The sequence below is a fragment of the Mustela nigripes genome, chromosome 6 (assembly GCF_022355385.1).
Source record: "Mustela nigripes isolate SB6536 chromosome 6, MUSNIG.SB6536, whole genome shotgun sequence".
NCBI classification, from domain to species: domain Eukaryota; kingdom Metazoa; phylum Chordata; class Mammalia; order Carnivora; family Mustelidae; genus Mustela; species Mustela nigripes.
In genome coordinates, this window is record NC_081562.1 from 30,677,565 (window position 1) to 30,700,637 (window position 23,073).

The 23,073-nt window shown below is 35.3% G+C and overlaps 1 long non-coding RNA gene across 3 annotated transcripts in view; it reads right to left on the minus strand.

Annotated features, from left to right (window-relative positions):
* LOC132020531 (uncharacterized) overlaps window positions 1-21,822 on the minus strand; it is a 170,159-nt gene extending 148,337 nt beyond the window's left edge. For 2 of the 3 annotated variants that reach the window (XR_009405019.1, XR_009405017.1), the window contains exon 1: window positions 21,741-21,816. This is a non-coding gene — a long non-coding RNA (uncharacterized LOC132020531). Of the gene's footprint in view, window positions 1-21,740 lie in introns of all 3 variants that reach the window. The other variant, XR_009405018.1, reaches the window with a different exon arrangement.
* Window positions 21,823-23,073: the final 1,251 nt, after the last annotated feature.

The following is a 23,073-nucleotide window of genomic DNA, read 5'->3' on the forward strand; positions in this document are numbered from 1 at the left end:
TTTTTATAATATTTGTTCTTCCAATCCATGAGCAAGCATTTGCCCTTTAAAAATAAATAAATCCATTAACTGCCATAAGAAAAGCCAACTTTCAAAGAGGAACTGTCCTCTAAAATGATCAAACCTTAAATTTTTTGTTAAAGGAATATTTGTTAAAGGAATATTTATTAAATGCCTACCATTTGGCAGACATTATGACTTCAATAAAAACTGTCCTTAAGGGTGCTGGGAATATTGTATTCAAGATAGATTAAAAACTGGAGCAGGTTATTCAACTTTTGGGGAACTCACAGATTCCTCTGTGGTGTAAGAAAATCTATTGGTCCATGTTTCAGAACAATGCATATATGCTTAGAGTGGATTGAATTGTGTCCCCTTAAAAAAAAGTCCAAGTCTTAACCTCTAGTATCTATAAATATGACCTTATTTGGAAATAGAGTCTTTGCAGATATAATTAAGTAAAGGATATCAAGACAAGTTCATCCTGGATTTAGAGACAGAAAAGAAGACACAGAGACACAGAGAAGAATGTCATGCTATGACAAAGGCAGATATTGGAAGTATGTATGCTGACACAAAACAAGAAATGTCTAAGATTGCAGGCTAAGAGAGGCAGGAGAACCTCAGAGCCTCTAGAAGGAACCAACTTGCTGACACCTTGATTTCACACTTCTGGCCTGTGAGATTAAATTTCTGTTGCTTTTAGCTACCTAGTTTTTTTGTTTTTTTTTTTTTAAAGATTTTATTTATTTATTTGACAGACAGAGATCACAAGTAGGCAGAGAGGCAGGCAGAGAAAGAGAGAGAGGGAAGCAGGCTTCCTGCGGAGCAGAGAGCCCGATGCGGGGCTCGATCCCAGGACCCTGAGATCATGACCCGAGACGAAGGCAGCAGCCCAAACCACTGAGCCACTCAGGCGCCCCTAGCTACCTAGTTTGTAGTGATTTGTTACAGCAGCTCTAGGAATCTAATATTATGCTCCTAGATATAATATTTCTTAGAATATCAAACCCATGCATGGACACCCAAAGGGTTCATAAAGCCTAAGTTAAGAACATCTAAACTGGAAAAAGTCTAGGAAACTGTGGCCAAAGGGGATTGAAGGAAAGTTGCAACTGTGTCATTTTTTATAAAGGTCAATGAGGAATATTAACCTGCAGAGGAGATAAATAGTGAAAGACAATGATTCTCCTCAAGTATTTTGAAAATTTAAATCTTTGTGGCCTCAAAAATGAGTGGACATATAATTTATTATCCCAAATGGGGAATTTCTGAGAGTTGAAGGGAGATACTATTAACACTTATATTGGAACAATAGATTTATATATATTCTAAGACTGCCCTGAGCAAAGTAGGAGATATGGTCAACCTACACATGGGAGATAACCAAGATCAAGGGATGGGATACATATAGAGAAAGAGAAAGAGATAAAATTTGTCTCAAAATAAGAATAAATTTCTCAAGAAAATACTCCAAATAACTAGATTTACCTAGGCAGAAATTTTTGGACAAACAGCATTTTACATTAAGGAAACCTATGAAGCCACATCCAAGCCTGAGGTTATATGCTGTATAATTCTAACCTAAAACTGAACTTCACCATTTTCAATACACTCTTGGAATGACAAAGTATTGATTGTGGACTCCCTCAAGAATGAATTCCTCCTATAGGTTTTCAATTATGAGGCCTTAGTAAATACAGTTGACATTACTTTGAACTACTGTAGTAATATCTATTTCAAAGGACAGTTGTGAAGTTTACATGATAAAAAAAAGTAAAATTTAACCCAGTGTCTGAAATAAAAAACATTTCACCTTAGTAAATCATAAATATACACAACTATATATTATTTCACTATATATATATTATATAACTACATATTTGCTATTTGACTAATTGAGTTAATTAATGCCAACCCTTGAGTTCTTGAGAAACCATTATTATTCCGGTATTTTATAGAGCCTTGGGAATAGAAAAATATGTCACATGTGGTTGATGGAAGGGGTATAAGGAGGAGGGAAGAAGGAAAGAATGAAGGAACAAATGAACAAATGAATTAACAAGAGAAGAAAGGATGAAAGAAGAAAAGAAAGAAAAAAGTTCACAGTGATCATTATGTTACACAAGAACAGCTTCACCATGAAGATTTTAACAGGCATCAAAGGGATATAATATGATTCAAAGTAAAATGTAGAACTAATGTCCTTCAACCTCCCAGCCCATGACAATTCCTAAAATGTCTTGCACAGATTAGTATGCGAATGCCTCAGATACTATGCAATGATTTGTCCTCAGCTGAAATAATACATGAATGTCTTGGATACAGTTCATTCTTGTTATGTGAAATATGTTTTTAGGCACTTAAATTTCTATCAACAAATGTTGAGTCAACCTGCAGCTTTTAAGGGCTCTAATCAAGACAATAGTTAGAGGCATAGCATTTGTCCTAGTTTTGGGGGTTCTCATGAGAATCAAAAGGGATAATGAGCGAAAAATCTTTAAAACCTTAATTGCTATAGAGTGGAAAATTCTATTAATAATAATGACAGTCAATAATGACAACAATTCTGTTAGAAATAGTCAGTTCTCCTTGGCAGCAGGGACATGGGGTACACACTTTGACCCAGGAGTATGTGGAAAATCCAGCTCTGCTCTGAAAATGTAGGGCATCTGGAGAACACATGTAATAATTCCGAAGAAGACTCCAAACTGGAAAACCAAAAGCCCTGTGGCTACCAATTTGAAAAACACAATGGCATTGGGGATTTGAAGTACATAAGATATAAAACCCCAAAACAGACTGTTTTAAGGAAGTAGCATTGATAACCTGCACCAGGCTGGCTAAAGGCTACAAGCAAGATAATGTTAAGCATTGCATAGATGACCACAAATGTCCAGGGTGCCATGGCACTTTTCTAACTTATCTAACTGGGACTGACCTCCTTCCCCTGTTCCTTCCCATGAACTATGACCTTAATGGCAGGGTAATTTATAGAAAGATTAAACTGTGCATGTTCTGCCTACATACTCCTTCCCTTCCCATTTCTAGCAGGCAGCCAGCTTTGCAATTGTGGCCTCAAGGATTTGAGCAGGGCCAAAGCAGAAGCAGACAAATGTTAAGAGCTACTTCTGCTTTTATTTAAAACAAAATCTCTAGAAGGATTATGCCAGAAGGAGAGAAGAAAGTGAAGAAAACATTGGGGAAGCCATAAAAATTCCAGGACTGATTGGAGAGGGGAGAGGCCAGCAAGAAGTAGGTCCTGCCACTGTTGGTAGGAATGCAAGCGGGTACAGCCACTCTGGAAAACAGTATGGAGCTTCCTCAAAAAGTTGAAAATAGATCCACCCTATAACCCAACATGTGCATGTTAGGTTATTGCACTATTAGGTATTTACCCAAAGGATGCCAAAATAATGATCTGAAGGGGCACATGTACCCCAATGTACATGTACCATCAATGTCCATAATTGCTAAACTATGGAAAGTGCCCAGATATACACCCACAGAAGAATGGATAAAGAAGAAGTGGTATATATACATAAGGGAATACTACTCAACCATCAAAAAAATGAAATCTTGCCATTTGCAATGATGTGAATGGAACTAGAGGGTATTATGCTAAGTGAAATAAGTCAGAAAAAGACAATTACCATATGATCTCATTCATATGTGGAATTTAAGAAACAAGACAGAGGATCATAGGGGAAGTGAGAGAAAAATAAAATAAAGTAACAACAGAGGGAGAGAGACAAACCATAAGACTCTTAATCATAGGAAACAAGCTGAGGGTGGCTGGAGGGAAGATGGGGGGGAAGGGGTAACTGGGTAGTAGACATTAAGGAGGGCACGTGATATAATGAGTACTGGGTATTATGTAAGACTGAAGAATCACTGAACTCTCCCTCTGAAATTAATAATACACTATATGGTAATTAACTGAATTAAAAAAATTTTTTTAAAAAGGAAAAAGAAATAGGTCCTGCCCTGCAGGACCTTGTAGTATCCTAAATGGGGGAAAGATTTTAAAAAGAAATGTGCAGCATTTACAGACATAATCTCAGGTACCAGGGCTCTTAGTCCCTCCAAAGATGAAAAACTTGTGTCCAAGAAGCAGAGTTGCCCAACCTAAGGGGACCATGAACTTAGAAAATGGATATCCTCTTGGAAGCAGCATGAACTATTATCCAATTAGCTGAAGATTTGCCATAGCCTTTGGTTATGTAAGATCTACGAATTTTGCCCCGCAAAGAATGAAGAGCCTCAAAAATGAGTAAGATCCAATTTTCTCCATTCTAATGTATTGAGGTTTGGAGTTTAAATTCAGTTGGTTTAAATAAACTATTTTATCTGTAATTATTTTTGTACATGTAACTGTATAGACAAAGAGTTATATCTCCTTATATTGCTCTCTGACTTCTAAAGTCATGACCCTGCTTGGGTACTTCACTCAATCCTATACCTTTCTAAAGTGGGATTTACTCACCCTTCCCTTTTCTCTCAACTAGAACATAGGTGTCTCAGTGTGGCAGATTCCAGCATGAAGAGAGCTATTCAAAGGACTCTACCATCAGGTGAGAAGGAATGAACATGAGGTTCAACTTGCAGGAATATGTGAATCCCTACTCAGATTTTTATGAAGAACTTCTACTAGTTTTCAGAAAACATCTCATTCATCTTCTCTCAAGCTACCTTTATTTCCTAATACCTCATTAGGAGTTCCCCTATATTATTGCATAGGAAATTGTGCCCCTTCCTACCAGGACACCTACCATTGTATGCAATTATCTATTTGCTTCTCTGTTTTTCTATCTCCTTACAGGATTGTTTGTATCCTTGTTGGGAACTGGGTCTAAACACTAAAATCTCCAGTGTCTCAACATAATAAAGTCTTATATTGTCAATGAATATAATGTCATGAATGATACTTCTTATCTGAAGAGTCAGACACTTCCAAGAGAATACTGATTCACAGATTAGTGTTTCGAGAAAAATAAAGACATTTCACCAAATGGATCTAGACAGTAAGTCCTGCTATTAATGAATCTCAATTTGAGAAAATGGTGTTTATCTATTTGCCTTATATGAGAACCAAAGTGAGACTTGGGGAAGAAAAATTTATCAGGTCCATTCTCAAACACATATTAAGATCACTAAATGCTCAAAAAAGAAGATGAAATAGAAGGAATATGAATGCGAGGAGGAGGAAAAATGCACAATATTATTCCAAAATTTTGAATTTTGAGTTTCCCCTGAAATCAAAATTGCAAACTGAACTGCAAAGTATTTAATAAAACCATTTGTAGCATTTCAACTGCCAAGCTACCAATCAAATATAATTAATCTAATAGCTAAAACATTTGATTTAAATTAAAACTTTTCTGGTGTGAATTTCAATTTTCCAATGACACTTAATACAAGGAAAATACTTGGGCTGGGAATTAAGTCAGAATTCAATGATTCTTTAAGATCATAACTTACAGTTTTCTAGTTTTTTACTGAATTTTTAGTTCTTATTCAATATTATGGATACTTTTAAGATTTTTTATTGGTATTCACAAGTTATATGGATAATTTTTCTTCCTTTCAACACTAGTGAACTATAAATGGAAAAGGCTCTTGAGCAACTGATTCTCACAGCACATTTGTTGCTATTGTTAAAATTGTTCATTTTCACAGCATTAAAAAAAATGTGATCCAAGATGAAACCTGCCTTGCAAAGTCACAACTTACAAGTGAATTTAAACATAGTCTGGAAAAATCTATTCATTCCTTCATAACATGCAATTCTATGAATCAAATATAGACACAACAATTTTAGACACCTTTTGCAATTGCATCACCAACAAATGGTTTGTTTAAAAATATAGTTGTAATTTAAAAAGCACACGTGCTTCCGTAATATTTTATCACCCCTTGCCCTGTGAGATAGACGGGAACCAAAAAAGCAGTCCTTTTTTTTTTTTCTTTCTCAAAAATACATTCTCCACTTAAACCTTTTTGTTCTTGACCCTTAAATTTTTGCCTAAGCCAATGGTTGTCAGTATTTTCTATGGCAATCAAAAACCCCTTTTCAAGTTATGTTTTTTGCAGCACAGTAACCCACATAAAGCAGAAACAAGCACAGACACTGTTGGAGACAGAAGCCCGGTGGGTGGAGCTACCTCTGGTTTCACCGCCTCTACTCTCCTCTAGTGGCCCCTGAAGAAAATGAAGAAGGTGCCCAGTTGCTTCTGGACAGTCCTGGTTTACACTGGTTGTTCCAGCATCATTATTAATAGCTCCCCCTTTCACACTCACAAGCTGTATGGTCAGTCAGCTTGCCTCTGAGGCACTGTCAAATAAGTGAAGAGCTCCTAGAACATGGATGAAAACCACTGGTCTGGAATTGTTATAAAATAGAACAGAATTCTCTTTTTTTAATTGATTTTTTTTCTTTCTGTAAAAAAAAAAAAAAAAACTTATTTTTTAAGTAGTTTTAAGTTCATAGCAAGATTGAAAGAAAAATAGATAGCCCATACACGCCCTGTCCTCACACATGCAGAACGTCTCCCATTATCAACATTGCCACCAGAGTGACTGCTGCTTTTGTTAAAACTGATGAACCCATACCGACACATCATTATCACTCCAAGTCCATATCTGCATTAAGATTCAATCTTGAGGGGCCTCTGGGTGGCTCAGTCAGTTAAGAATCTGACTTTTGATCTCAGTTCAGGTCTTAATCTCAGGGTCATGAGTTCAAGCCCAGTATTGGGCTCCATGCTGGGTGTGGAGCCTACTTAAAAAAACAAAACAAACAAACAAACAAAAAAAAAACAGACGAAAAGATTCACTCTTGGTGGTGTATATTTTATGGGGATATCTCTCTTGTCCAGGCATCTCCTCTCCTTATGACTTTGGTAGCTGGTGTTCCACCAACAGCATCAATATAGCCAAGCCATATTACATTCCAGATGGTTTTGCCTGCCCAGTAGGTAAAATGGAGTTTATCCAAAATAAAAGTGCATCACTTTCCCTACCTGTACTCCTTCTGCAATTCAGTGTTTCTCCTAATTCTACCAACTCTCTAGTCATTGAAACCAAAACCCTAGTGAACTTTTACTTCTTCTTTTCCCTTTTGCCAAAATCCATTTAGCTGTCAATTTCTAACAACTCTGTCCCCAAACATTTCTCTCCTATATGCCTTTTTACCTCTACTGTCACTGTTATTACTCTAAGGAGGATTTATGTTTGCTCTCATATGTTAAGGGCCAACACATAATCCCACTCTACCTTTCAATTCCTATTTTAAAAATTTTCTCATCAATTCTACTCCCTACAATTTCTCATTTCCCTCACGAACCTTTCCCATTTCTTTCAGCTTGAAGTAGTCTCTCTCCTTCTTTAGAACATCATTACAATTTCACCTGTGCCTCACTTATAACTCATGGAAATTTTTACTTTCAGTTTTATGTGTTTGCTTATCTTATTTACTCTAAAAGTTTATCAGTTCTTTGAGGGCAAGATTTATGGTTCATTTTGGTATTTTTGATAAGAGCTTGAACTTTGGAGATTTTTCTATGAATGCTCATCAAATGGATGAATAAATACAAAGACATGAGTTAACTTTCAATATTTTCATTGCTTTAATCTTCATGCTCTGACCTGAATAATGACATACTATTCACTATCTTCCCCATTTTAAACAGGGAAGTCTACTTAATTTGTCCCAAGCATAAGCCACTTTCTATCGTCCTTTTCACAAATGACCTACATACAAAGCCTTCCCCTCACTTCCTGCTACTCCTACCTCCACTCCAGGTTTTCAAAATTCAACTCAAAATAAATGTCTCTTCACCAATAGCCTAATTAGCTAGCCCTCCTGAGCTGAAGTAGGCTATTCTATATTACTGGTTATTCTATATTATTTAACCAATCCCTATTCCCTGGTATCATCAACTTTTGATGATGCAAATAAGACAAAAAAAAAAAAACAGGTAAAAATAATTCCTATATCTATATCATACATTTCTCCCAGACATCTCTTATAGCTTACAGTTTTTGAGTATTTACTACAAACCAGACAGTGTTCTAAGAGTTTTCCTATAATGATTGATTAATTTTTGATAAAGCCTTCTTAAACAGATATTATCTTCATTTTATGAATTAGGAGACCGAGGCCAGAGAGACAAGTAAGTAGCAGAACTGGGCCTCACACATAGGCAGTGTGGCACCATCAACTTCCATGCTGGTAGCTACTGCATGTTTCCAGTCATCAGAGCTTTGAACTCATTGAACCTAAGGTTAACCATATGATGTAATAAAAAGCTTCCAAAGTTAGGCAAACTGAAATGCAAAGTCTGCATTGGCTACTCAGTAGCTCTGAGCCCTGAAACAAGATTATGTACTTGAGTTTTCTTATCTCTAATACTGGGGAAATTTTTAGTATTGTGAAAATTGAATGAATTAGGATACATTCCATCAAAACTACCCAGTAGAAAACTTAACATATGGTCTGTGTTCAGTGAATACAATGAATATACAAAGTGAATAAAAATGGAAATTTGTAGCATGAAGATGATTCAAACAGAACCAAGGGGCCAACTGCTGTGTTGTCCTCACCCCCCCTGCATGGTCCCCAGCCTTTCAACTAAGAGAGAGTAGGTGGGGTAAGGGTTGAGAACCTGGGCTCTGGGGTTGTTCTGTCTGGATCTACATCCCAGATCTACGAAATGCTAGCTCTGTGAAGTTAAGCACATTTCCTAACCCCAGTCAGCTTCAATTTCTTCAACTGTCAAATAAGAATAGCAACAGCACCTATATCAAGAATTGTGTGCAGATTCTGAGTTACAACCATAAACAGTGCCTAGTGCATAGCAAGCTGCTGTTATTAACTACCTAGACCTTTAACACCTCAGCTCAAATTGCCAAAATAGTTCTTGAGCGGTCTTTATGTGTCTGGGAACTTCCTTTACTATCCTATACAACACTGATGGGTTCTTTGTGGTAAACAGAAGTCTAGATGGTACCATGAACTTAGCCTCCAAGTGTTATTTCTGTGATGGTTTCCTTACATGACAAAAGGGATTTTGCAGATGTGATCAAGGTAACTAACCAGTGGACCTTAATTTAGGGTGATTTTCCTGGTGAGCCTAATCTAATTACATGATCCTTTAAACCAGAGTTTTTCTCTGACTAATGGCAGAATAAAAAGTCAGAGATTTGAAAGCGTGAGAAGTCCTCCGTGTTCTCCTGCTGACCTTCATGCTGGATGAGACCATGTGAGAAGGAATGTGGGTGACTTCCAGGAGCAGGGAGTGAACTCCACATGACACCCAGCAATGAAATGGGACTTCAGTACCATAGCTGCAAGGAACTGAATTCTGCCAACATCCTAATGAGCTTGGAAGCATATTCGTTACCAGAGCCTCTGGATTAAGAGCGAAGCCTGGCCAACATCTTGACTTCAGCCTTACGCAACCCTGAGCAGAGAACCGAGTCACTTGGTGCTGTCTGTCTGTCCTATAAAACTGTGAAATGAAACATGGGTGCTGTTTTAAGCTGCTCACTTAGGGGCAAATTGTTTTGCAGCAGTAGAAAAAGAACACAATTACCTCTCTAGATGATTGATCTATGGTGTCAATGGATTCTAATTGTTTTAACATGGTATACAGGACCTTCCAAGTGTTATCTAGTCTTTCTAACTGAATACCATTTTCATTTATTGCTTACAAGTAACAATCACTCACAGCAAAAGAGACCATTAACTAACTTTTTGTGGTGCCTTTCATTTCCCACTGCCCTGCTCTTAGTAATTGGCAAAGGCATAGTTCCTCTCTGGATCTTAAATCCTTTACCGAGGGGATGGCCAGTCCTCGGCTTATGCTAATATTTTCCATTCCTTGTCCTTTAACAATAGATTTCCTACCTCCTGATGGTGAAAGATGTGGTGAAGAAGATATCCAGGATCATGATGATAAAAAGAATCTAGCTACAACAATGGCAACAACTGCAATAGCAACAGCACTACTGTTTTGTTAAATACTCAGGCTATCCTAAGCTCTTATTAAATACTTTACATTCTCTCCTTTACTCCTTTCTGCCGTTTCTGTAAGATAGCTTTAAATAACCTCAGTTTGTAGGCCAAAGTTGAACTCAGGTGGTTTAAATAACCGGAGAATATATAGGTAGCAAATAATATACACCTTGTATTTATTTGACTCAAAAGCCCCTACTTTTAATTAAATTTTACTTTTAGTTTGGTTCGCATTATAGGGGATCCCAGGGAATTGGGGAAGGATTCTGAAGTGTAGGGTGCCTTGCAAAAGGACATTGTTTTCAGCTGAATTTACTTGTGTCAACCACTGTATGGGGCACCAGGAACACAAAGATGAATAAGCTACAGTCTCCTCAGAGGCTCACAATCAAGGCAGGAGTACTTGAGAGAAGGAACCCCTTCTACTGGGACTTAAAGGATGAGGAAAGACTGTTAAATGGGAAAGGTGTTCCGGGAAGAGGAGACCTCAGGACTAATGCTTATAAAAGACTTGAAAGAGCTTGGTGAGCTAGGGAAACAATGATTACTGGAGTAAAGATGTGGACAGCCAAGCCTAGAAATATGCAAGTTTGGAGAGGCACAGAGTGGTCAAACGCCAGGCAGAATGCTATATGCCCAAAGATCCCACTTAGCCCTGAAGCAGTAGGGCATCTCTGTTGATTAGATTTAAACAAGGTTAGTAACATTAATAAGAATAGTTGGCATTTATTGCATTCTTACTAGATTTCTGGCATTGTGATTACATACTTTATATTTTCTAATCTTTATAATTACTGTGTGAGGCAATATTTTTAGGTCCATTTTATAAATGAGGAAAATGAGTTCTGAGAGATTAACTAACCTGTTCAAGTTGAGAGCTACTAAGCGGTTGACTCAAAATTCAAACCACGAATTACCTTAAACCGAACTGATGTCCTTAACTATTGGATTAGAACAGAGCTCAGCGGTAAAGGGGGAATCTGAGGTTATGACATGTTTTGAAATTAGAGGGACTCATTGACTCAATGGCTAATTAGTTTTGTTCACATAAAATGTGTTGTTCAGTAATTATAAATACTCGCTCTCTCACCTAAAAAGTTTGTCCTTAAACAATATTGTGGCAGCAATGAGAGAGTGAGAACTAGAGAGAGCCAGAAAATACAGTTACTCTCCCACTGGACCTGAAGAGGATGAATTTGAAATTCTTGGTCATTATAAAATTCCTAATTGTTATACTTTCCCACAATCTTGAATCATTTAGTTTGAAGATAGTATTTTTTTTTAAATGTTTTTAAAGTGATTCATCTTAAAACCTCATTGGGTACTTAAATATACACATTTTGTAAAAAGTCTGTCAGAGACATACCCTTCCCCAGTAACTTTATGGGTTTTGGGTAAAGTAAAAAATAGAACATGAGTTTATCATTTACTCTTTTCAATAAACTGGAAGAATAAAATGTTCCTTTCTCATTTAGACCATTCCATATGCTGCTTTCTTTCTTTATCAGGTAGAACGGTTTATGTCTCAAACACGATTTATTAGGCTGAAAGGAACACAGCTAGAGATTTGATTGAGACCTAATTCCCATAACATTGTGTGTCAACCACACTTCAATTAAAAAAAAAAAGACTTAATTCCTGCCTTTGGTTAACTTAACATCCAGAAGGGAAGATGCCACATAGTCTCAAAAAAAAACCAAACAAAAAAAACACCCAGAACTGAAATGTCATTAAGTAGTCAACATTTAATGAGATCATTAGTGCTGACAGAATTGAGAGAAAGAAGAAATTTGGGGGTGATTTGTGAAGGGGAGGGAGTGGGTCCAGGGTCTGGGGCTTGAAAGAAAGGTCAGATAATCATGATTTCCTTTGAACGAAAGGAATGAAACATTGAAGGGAAGATGATTAGGCATCAGCAAGAGCAGGGAGGTTAGGAAACTGATTTTTTTCTAAAAAAGACAGGAGACCAATTATCTAGAGACTAAATTATGCCTCGAAAAGTAGACTTTAATATTTGGGTGATTGCTCAGGTCTTTGAAAATCTGGTGAAGGCTATAAACTCACTTCAGGAAAAATGTACAATTGTAAATACAGTAAATTATCCTAGAGTACAGAAATGACTAGTATTTTGGTACATATCATTGTAGACATCCATCTCTGGTCATAGGTATATAGATATATGTATATAAAAACATCTGTCAACAATAAAAATATAATAAATTTTCAAATATAAAATATGAGAAAGTAGGAAGCATATGATGCATTAAAAAAAATCTTTGGTTTTACATGTGAATTCTTAAGTATATTTACGTACATTTCTTGTTCTCCCCACAGTGACTGATAAAGAGTTCAGGCATTTGCAGCAACAGATTCAAGCGCAGAGACTGATACTCATTTTGGAACGAGAAATGCTATTATATTCAGAATTATTTTATTAGAGCAAATTCTATTCCTTTGAATATTTTTATCTTTTCAAATAAAATTAGCTTTTATTCTTAATTATAGTTAAGTAAAACTAATGCCCATAGTAAACATTTCCCAAGGAATATACTAAAGTCTAAGAAAGAAAGTGAAAAGTCAGGTGAATTCCTACCAAGAACGGAAGGACTTTTAAGCAACAGAATAACATAGTTAATGTAGTTCTTCAATTGGTAATACCGTGTAAGAGGAGTTAGAAAAGGAAAAGCCTAGAAGCCAGGAAACCAGTTAGACAAGCAAGTAATCATCGGATAAATAATGAAGGACAAGAGAAAAACTGTCATCAGCAGTGACCATGAGAACTAAGTGTGTTGAGCATCTAATTTGTGTGAAGCAATATGATGGACATACAATATACTGAAAAAAGTTTTTAAACCATGTGACCTGTGCCCTCTAGGATCTCAATTGAGGGGAAGAGACGAGTTCATACGTAGAGATTCACAAAACATGCTTGGGCAATTTGTGTGAACATGATTAATTCCTTGAAATAAATATAACACTGTATATTAACTGGAATTAAAATAAAAACTAAAAAAAAATATTAAATCCTAGTACACATCGTTTTCCAGCTTACTTTTGGACTGGGAAACATTTCAAATTTCTTTTTTTGATTAGGGTTAGGAAACTGGTGGTGAGCAACAGAGAATTACAAAATCAGGGCTATGGTGATAACAAAGTCTGGAAAACCTTTAAATCAACAGAAGTCATTTGATTTGGGAATGTAAAGAAAGATTTGTAGGAAATGAAGGGCTCCAGAGTTCAAGTTGCCTGGAGGGCAGAAGTAAGCCCTTTTAAGGGTGAAGCCTTATAAAACATTTATCTCTTGGTGGCTGTCTGACTAGAAGGGTCAGACTAGGGCAATGTTTGTTAATGATTATTGAGTGTAGAGTTGTTTTGGAATGTATCTAAAGCTAATTCTTAAAGTAAAAGATAGGAGAGTGATTAAGAAGACAGCAACAATTATTTGAAAATAGAAAGAAATAATGAGCAAGACAGAAAATAAACAGCTCTACAAGTAGCTGGTGGTTTTTTTCCCCCAAAAAACATGGATTTTGCTTTCTGATTATCTGGAATATTTTTTAATGAATCCACTTTTTTGCATAAACATAGGAAACATAAAATAGTGTATTTTTAAAATTTTTTCATGCGTTTGATAAAAATTAACTGAAAGGATATGTCAAAAGTAAAAGTTAGAAATAAACAGTGAAATCTATTATTAATTTGGCTTTGTATAGTATTCCATTTTAATATAATTTTCAAATTAGGGGGACTGTATATAGGGGGAGAATATTAAAATAAATCTTTTGAGAATGCATAATTAAATCTTTTTATACTAAAGTCTGCATCTGATTCATTTATGGTTATTGGGGCTAGATGACTTTTTAAGGTCTTATTACTCTAGTAATAGGTAATAGAAAAAAATTTTAAGACATGCAAATAAATACTAATGTATGACTTACATATCAAAACTTATATGGATTTTAAATCGAAATGGCACTGCATATTTCCCATTTTAATTTCACTAACACCAGACAAATCCTTTTAATAATCTAAACGCAACTCCTAGGCTGGGAGGGGCTACCATTTCATTTTTTGATTCAATTCCAAAGTTCCTTTCAGAGTAATAAAAATATTTTCTAAGGAAGCAGAGGCTGACCTTGCTTCATTATTTAAGCAACTTAGTCTGTTTTTTTCCAAGCTCACATGGAGTTGTCTTCAAGGACATTTTCTCTCATATAGTTCTTACAGGAGGGATGATGTCACCATGGAAGTTGTCAAGCATGATATTTCCCCAGAGACATTGCTCTATGCTAGATATTTGCAAGAAGGGGCCAAAAGACAGACATCTCCAAAGGCATTTCTAGATTCAGATCTAGATCCACATCTATTCTTTCTTAGGAAAAGACTCTGCTTTGAAAACAATTCAAAGGGACACAAACATTTAGAAGCAATTAGAGGAAACTTTCTATGCAAAAAATATTAAAATAATAATTCACCATATCAAGTTAGAAAGAAAGAAAACTAGGTGTCATTAAATTGTATTTTTATTTTAATTTTGTCTTTCTTTTCTTCTTTTGGTAAAGACATCTAACTCACTAAATAATATAAATTAAATATCCTAAAATTATACAGAAAGTAAATGGTCAAATAGTATATTAGGAAAGGTCCTAGAATATGCATATAATTAATTTCCCCATCTTGTCCCATGTTGATGGATTATATCATCTAAATTCTGCTTAAATTTCAAGTTATGGGTAAGTTGAAAGAAGGGAAGGATAAATTGGAAGTATAAAAAAGGACTTTTGCCATATAATTGAAAAAAAAAAGATGGCAGTGTAGTTTGGGTCTGCATTTTACACAATGCACTCAAATTGTGTGGGTCAGGTATCCATTTTATTTAAATATTTAAGCTCCTCAAAATCCTGACTGCTCTTCATTATTTTTATTTTAAAGAACTAGACTAAATTGCCCTTAGTCTTGTCTACAGCTTTCCCAAACTACTGCAAAGCACTTGATTATTATTTTCCTCACCAACTCACTCCAGAAGAAAAATAATCAAGGGTCTCCACTTTATTCTTAATCTCTCTCTCTTCCAGGATCACTCACTTTCATTCCATCCTCCTCACAATGTGGTCATGTGACTTTCTTAACGCCAAGTCCTTCTTTGACTTTCCTTGGCCCTCGGTCTAGCGCACCCATGATCTTCTCAGGCATACTTTATGTGACCCTTCTGTTATGATGTCCCCACATGCATCCCAAGTTTTCTCTGCCAGAAAAATTTTTACTCTACTTCACTATCTAAACTCTTCACAGCTGTCCTAAGTTGAAAGTTTAGGCCTAAAACCAGCTGCACTATTTTTTAAATAACCCTCACTTCCAGCTGATACTTTGTCGGTATAAAATATAAAATATTGAAAGGCTTATGGAAAAAAAATCAATACAATAATCAATTCGTCATGTACTTATTTTGATTTAAAAATTTTAAACATCTTAAGAACAGTCTTTGCAGCAGCCATCACTAAAGGGCCTTTTAGATTTCCAGCTCTTTTATACTCACAAATATTCAGAACTACATTTCAAGCTCAGTGTCTTCACAAAATAAAAACTGAGAGAGACAAAAAGGCAATCTGAATTTGAAAAGGTCTTTATTTTTCAAAGTGTTTTAAGGTGGATCCTCAATTATGTCATGTGGAGAAGAATTTCGTTCTAGATGGTTAACAGAAGAACTTTTGTCAGTAGAATTGACAAAATGTGCCTGGAAAACGTTCAGCTATTTTGAAAATAAATGTCAGGATGTCAGCTCCCTGTTTCTCTGGCCTCGGGCTATGATTACTTGGCTATTTAACACTCATGTGCACTAGCCCCTATATATTAACCCCATCAGAGATGTGTAAACAAATCGGGACAGAGTTCCTGCTCACCAACTTCCAATTCTTTAACGTCACACACATAAAACAACTTACTTTGGTTTTCTTCCTCCATGTTATGTTTTCTGATTTAGCAGTTTATTGCAGATTTATATCCATGGTCAGACAGAAAACGACAGAAACGTAACTATCAGTCTTCAATCACTGGTCAACTAAATATCACAGAGACAGAAAATAATGTGGACTCTGTGGACGAGACACGGAGCCGGCAATCTTTATACAACTCTCTTTAAGCCTTTATACAACTCCAATCATGTTAACATTCTGAAAGTTTCTATCACTTGTTATCTTCATATGGGGATAGACTAGTGTCCTTGTAATTTTAAAGTAGTCATAGAACGTTCAAGAAAAAATCAGCTTTATTTGTATTTTTTAAGCTGCCTGAGAAGTCTTTTTGAGGATGGATTGGGTATATATATACAGAAGGAGAGGGAAGGAAAGGTGGGGAACACTGTGTATTTTCTAGCCAGGTATTCCTTAACCTATTTATGCCATCTATGTCTAAACTGCATCTTCAAAATTTCTCTAAGGATGTTTGTCATAGCATTGCATGCAATAGTGAGAAAGTGGAAACCACTTGGAAGTCCTGTACTAAGAGATTAACTGATCAATAAAGGTGATATAACAAAACATTATACAGCTGTTAAAAGACACTGGAAGATATAAGAAAATAAGAACATAAAATATCTTAGAGTAATAAGACACACAGATATATACATTTATTGTGAATAAGTATGTATATATAGAAAAAAGTACCAAAACGCCCTGTACAAAAATACAAATATAGTCTATCTTTGTGTGATGGGATTATGAATGATAACTAGTGTCTTCTTTTTCTTACCTGCCTTGTTAAAATTTTTATAGTAAACATGTTATAAGTATTTTCTAACTTGAAAGGGAATAAATGTGTTTTGAGTAAGATTGATAACCTTCAGGAAAAAAAGACAAAAATATGTTTCACTTACAATGAATACATATATATATGGTTCTATGTGTATTGTATATAAATGGTATATATCTAATTTGTAATTAGATATGTATGTCTCCTAATGTCTGAAAATGTCTGAATGTCTTCTAATTACTAATGTAATTAGTAATTACATTAATGTCTAAAATTACTTCTTTTTAATTTAATTTAATTTATTTATTTGACAGAAAGAGAGAGATATCACAAGTAGGCAGAGTGAGAGAAAAGCAGGCTCCCTGCTGAACACAGAGCCCAACTCGGGGCTCAGTCCCTGTACCCTGAGATCATGTCCTGAGCTGAAGGCAGAGGCCTAACACACTGAGCCACCCAGGCGCCCCCCAAATTGCTTCTGATCCAGGATTGATAGGACTGCAAATGTATAATCAACAAAACAATTTTCATTTCCATTTTGCATTCAAGTTTAGCACACGTAGAAATGAGCAGAAATTACCTTAGAAGTTTGAGTTCCACAGACTTGCCCTAATCTTGTAGGTATTAACTCAAGGTTGAATACATTTCCAATTTTCCTTTTAATCAAATCTATGAGCCAAGAAACCAGGAAAGGAAATCATAACAACTGAGTTGCAGCTGTAGACCTTTACCTCCAAAATTGAAGATGAGGCATATCAGGAGTACAAAGTTCATTCAGTCAAAAACAAGGAAGGAAAAAAAAAATCTTATTACATAGCACAGTCTCACACACACACACACACACACCACAGTGTTTTCCAAGATGCAATCAGAATTCTTAGGAAATTCTGTAATATGTGAAATCATTTCGCTTCCACCTTTTAAAAAAAAAAAAAAACATGCCACAAAAAACTTCTTTTAATGGAAAACAAAAAAAGAGAAAAAAAAATTCCCATAATCCTACCATTCTAATAAAGTCATGATGAAATTAGAAAATATTTACATGTAACTCTGATTAATAAAAAATATAAGCTCAATTCCATGAGTTTATGTCATGATTACCTCATCATTACAAAACTGAATATTCAAATATATATAATAGGTAAGATCCTTTCGGGTTTTATTTTAAATTTGTTTTCCCATAGCAAATATAAATCCATATCCCCTTATTATAATTTCACAGACCCCTATATTTTTCAGTTAAAACATACATCATAGTAATATAAGCAATAATATAATTTTAAAATAATTTTATTGATATCTGTTCTCAATAAGATCCTAGCAATTTGAATACAAGGACTATTCTGGCTTCTGCTTATTATGATACCCCTGGCACCTGGCTCAGTGCTGCCACAGAGTATGACTGCATTATATAATTATCAGTGAATGAATGGCAGTTATCCAATGAATGAATGAAAACCTTTTTAGTGAATCAGGATCATTTGATTCACTTTGGAACTTCTTGAATTAAACATCCCTTTTCATAGTGTTTCCTTTCATTTTTGCTTTGAGTAGTAATTTCTATTTTACAGAGTTATTTTAAAAATCTTGTATACAACAAAACATAAGTATATAATATTTGCCATGGTGGCATATTGGAAACACCATACATTCTGGAATAAAATTAACCTGGGTTCAAATGCTTACTCGATTACATACCTGTGTGTACTGAGCAAGCTATCTTAACCTCATTGAGCCTCAGTATAAACATCTACAAAAGCAAAATATATACAATTTAACTAGCCAGGGCTGTAGCTGTGGATATTAAGTAACATGCATAAAGCACCTAGTATGTAGAAGAAATTTCCATATTAGTTCCAACCCCTAATATACATAGACGTTTATAGTAAATAGCAACAGAGTAACTTTGGTTATCTATTTTATACAGGATTTCACATCTTAGACCCCATTTAAGAAACCATCACTGTAAATAAACAATCCATGAAATTAATGCTGTTTATGAAACTGCCTCAGGATCACAGGCTGCCTTTACCAAAACAGCAGATAATTGGCTTCTGGAAGAGTCTCTTTCGTGACATAAGACCACTAACACAAAAGAAGCACTATCTCCAGAAAGAAAAGTGGAAGGCACAAAGAAACTATAGACACAATGGAAAAATCATTAATTGTGCTAAATATAACTTAGCAAAGCAACAAACTCCACATATAATTAATGAGAGTGTCTAAAGTTTGTCATTCAAAGCAAATGACCAAGCTCTTGCAAACACCTTATAAGCAAAATAACAACATTCTTGCCCATTTTATGATACTGTGCTGCCACATCTTTGAATCACTGGAAGAAACCATGATTTATTTAACAACACACTTTATGACATATTCAATTGTTCTGTCCAGAATTAGCAGAGACTTGTACTTCACATATATTCAGCTGAAATTAATTGGGGTCTCAGAAAAAAACAGCACTGCAGCATTTATATAGCAATTAGACTACCTATGTGGCTCCTGTAATCACTGACTAAACTTTATTTGTTTATTTATTTATTGTATAAGTATATTGGACACAAAATGTTACATTAGTTTCAAGAATATACCATAGAGATTCAATGTTTATAAATTATAACTAAGCTTTATTTTTAAAGTAATTTCCTCTTTTACTCTGGGATAATAGGAAAGAACATATAAAAAATAATTGAAATTCACACATAAAAATCCAAATGTCTGAAACTGAACATCTTTTCCTAAAAATTAACAAAAATAAGGAAACAATGCTTATTAATCAATAAATGTATGAGACAATTCTTGTTAGTCAATAAATGTATACCACTTTTTATGCAATTTCATTTAATACTTGCCACAAACCTATGAGCATGGTTCTATTATTAACCTCAATTTATAGATGAGGAAAGCAGGGCTTACAGAAGTTGAGAAATTCACCTGAATTCACAAAGTTGGCAACTGGCAAACTCCAATGAATATACCATTTATCCATCTCCAAAGCCTGCTTTTAACTATTCTTATCCATTCTTGTGCTTTTAACTATCTTATTAATTATTTGTGAGTTTACAAGAAGTCACACTGTATGGTGAGAGAATGTTTGCCTATCTTAGCACAAACATGACCAACAAAATGGCTAAAGGGCAGTCAGTTGGAGCAAGAAATGTCAAAAAGCAGTATAGTACTAGATTTTAGAGTTGGAGGTGGTGGAAGAGACCACTTTCCCACTCTCCTCACAAAACTGAGGCCAAGATAGGAGGATGGGGAAGACAGCCCAATTAATACTATTCCTTTCTAAGCTATTGAGAGAGGATTCCACCCCACTTCTGACCTCTACCTTGATTTTGTAAGAATTCAATAATTCAGACAATGGTTTTCTTCTTATTGTTCTGAAATAAATTGTCATGTCAGCAAGACATATGCTTTAGCTATCGGCTTTGTGGACAAGGAAATGAAACATTCTGTGAATGGGTAATTTTCTTCTCTAATGGACTGCAAAAATAAGCAGTTGGTGAACTAATGTTTAGCATATTTATAGGGTCATTTACATACTGCTTTTTAAAACGACAACAATATTCAATCTGCTTGTGGCTGCACCATGGTTTAAGAACACAACTGAACTCTATGATCGACATTAGTTACAAAACACCTAGGTGTTTCAGAAAGGGAAATTATGGGATTACCAGTTTGCTCCAGGAAATATCTCCGGTTTAGTTTTGTGTTACTCTCATCCTTGTTTTACTCCCCACACTCTCAGCAATTAGATGTTTAGTTAGTCTCACTTGTCCTGATTCTGCTTTCTAAATAGATACTGTTTGATCTCCTCAAACTATTGTGCCTCATGAGTCAGTTATGCTTGTTCTTTCTTGAGGATATTCTCACTCTTTCGTCCCTCGCTGCACCATGCTGCATGCCCAACATATAATTCTAACCTAATTCCCAGTAATTTGATATGTGGGTTACTCGTTAGTCCATTCATTCAACAAATGTTTATTTCATGGTTTGTCCATGTTCAAAGCTGACCATACAATTGTGAACAGTTTAAAGTATTTGAGAAACAGCGACGTGCAGAGTGTTACAAAAGACACCAGCCCAGTTTGGTTGCCACAGGTATCTTCTTCAGAGAAGTAATACCGAGCTGTGAATGAAAAATTAGCAAGAAAGTTTGCCCAGTGAAGGATTAAGAGGAAATAGCATTCTAGCTAGAAGGGGTAGCATGTATTCTCTGCATATGTAAAGTACCAAAGCACTAAAGGATTAGGCATCTTTAATTTCTAAATCTTTATTTTCCAAAACTAACCAAGTTTTGTCTTACAATTATTGTCAGCTAAAATGAACAATGGCAATAGTTTTCAAATCATAGCGCTATCACATACTTCTCTGAAACACTGGGCTAGTCTTAGTTTCTTCATAATATCCTGAGGATATACTGACTCAAACCATACATAGCCATTATGATGGTTAATTGAGAGAAACCCATGTGGCACACTGAGCGTAATGTCTTCCAAAAAGTATTTTAGCTATTATTAACTAATTTCCAGACCTAGATCAGGTCATGCTGGTGGGAAATTGGAGCAATCTGCTTAAATGACAGATAGGAGGTCATTTAAATTTCCAAATATATTTAAATATGTAATTTTTCTGAGTTTACATACATTTACATGTATGTATCTCTGAACACAACCGTTTAGGTTGGCATAAAAGACCAAATAAATGAAGCAAATTCACGATGTTGAGAAGTTAAAACAGGTAAGGAGAGTAATAAATGGAAGAATGCCACTTCTGTGGTTTTGACCATGACCTGAACTTATTTCTGTTCTTAGAACTTGATATCTCAAATAGCTTTAAGAGTCTAGGAAGTTGGTATTCCTTTTGTGCCCTCCGTTAAACCCTCATACTCATGTCATTCTTCTAGGCCCAAATGCACAGTTAATGAGTCTGGTCAAGAAAGCGTAAGTCTCTGATCAGAATGTATTAGGTTTACCTTAAAGATGCCCCTTCCTCACTCAAATACAAGCAATGTTTTCCTTCAAAATGCACTTCATCAGCTGAAGACTGATTCTTACAACTGCAAAAGGAGCTTTGACATTTTTCTTAAAGTCTGAAGAAAAATGTCAATCATTTACTGAAGTATGAGGTAGCTTATTAAGCTAATCTGTTTAATGTTTACCAGAATCTAACTTTTTTTTTTTTTTTTAAAGAGCCACTCTGCAATAGGCCCAAGTAGGGGATACTCAATAGTTCTGTTTAACCTCATTTTTATCTTAACTACTTATGAGAACAAGTCTGAGAAGGAAAAATAAAAAAATACAATGTCATGTAAAGATGTTAACTTTATGCAAGCCAATATCTGCAATGCTTTCCTTTATTTCCATGGTGTCTGCCAGGTAATTTACTATGTTACAGGTACCATGAGCTCTCCTAAACTCTGAACCCCCTAATGAAAAGGCTGTGTTTTCTTCTTTTGACTCCTCTGTACCTGACACCATGCCTATTACTGAAGGATTTCTAGATGGATGAACGGATAGATGGACAAAAGAACAAATGGACCTTCTTAAGAAGGCAAGACACACATACATCTATGAATAAACATGAATTATTGGAAGGCAGCATAGAGTGAGGTGTGAAAAAATAAATGGATAGACAATGTATCTTTAGTTCTTAGAAAGATACAACTGGCTACTGATAGTTTGTGAACTCTGAAATAGCATTAACTTGAAATAAGAGTAATACTTAAAATAGTTGCTTGAATACAATTGTTTTTAAAAGGAAACTTAAAATAACATTTTATCCATCAGCAATTTTATTACTTTTCTATTCTGACATCTAATTTAACACTTATTGATCAATAATGTCATATGATTGTTTCTTGTAATTGGCTGAAATTATAGCAATTTACCAAGTAACTCTAGATCCCTCACGGCAGAAGTTCTGAATCATACATGTGAAATTAATAAAAAATGGAAAAACACTTCATTATTTGATAGTGTCCAGACTTCCTAAATGAGGGATCCACAAAAGGGGGTAGGAGTAACTGATGGTTAAAAAAACCCATCATGGGAGCACCTGGGTGGCTCAGTGGGTTAAGGCCTCTGCCTTCAGCTCAGGTCATGATCCCAGGGTCCTGGGATCGAGCCCCACATCGGGCTCTCTGCTTAACGGGGAGCCTGCTTCCTCCTCTCTCTCTCTCTCTGCCTGCCTCTCTGCCTACTTGTGATCTCTGTCAAATAAATAAATAAATTAATTAAAAAAAAAAACCCATCATGTATTTAATCTAAAAAATTACTCTCTAATGGTAAGAATTTCTCTTTAACCTC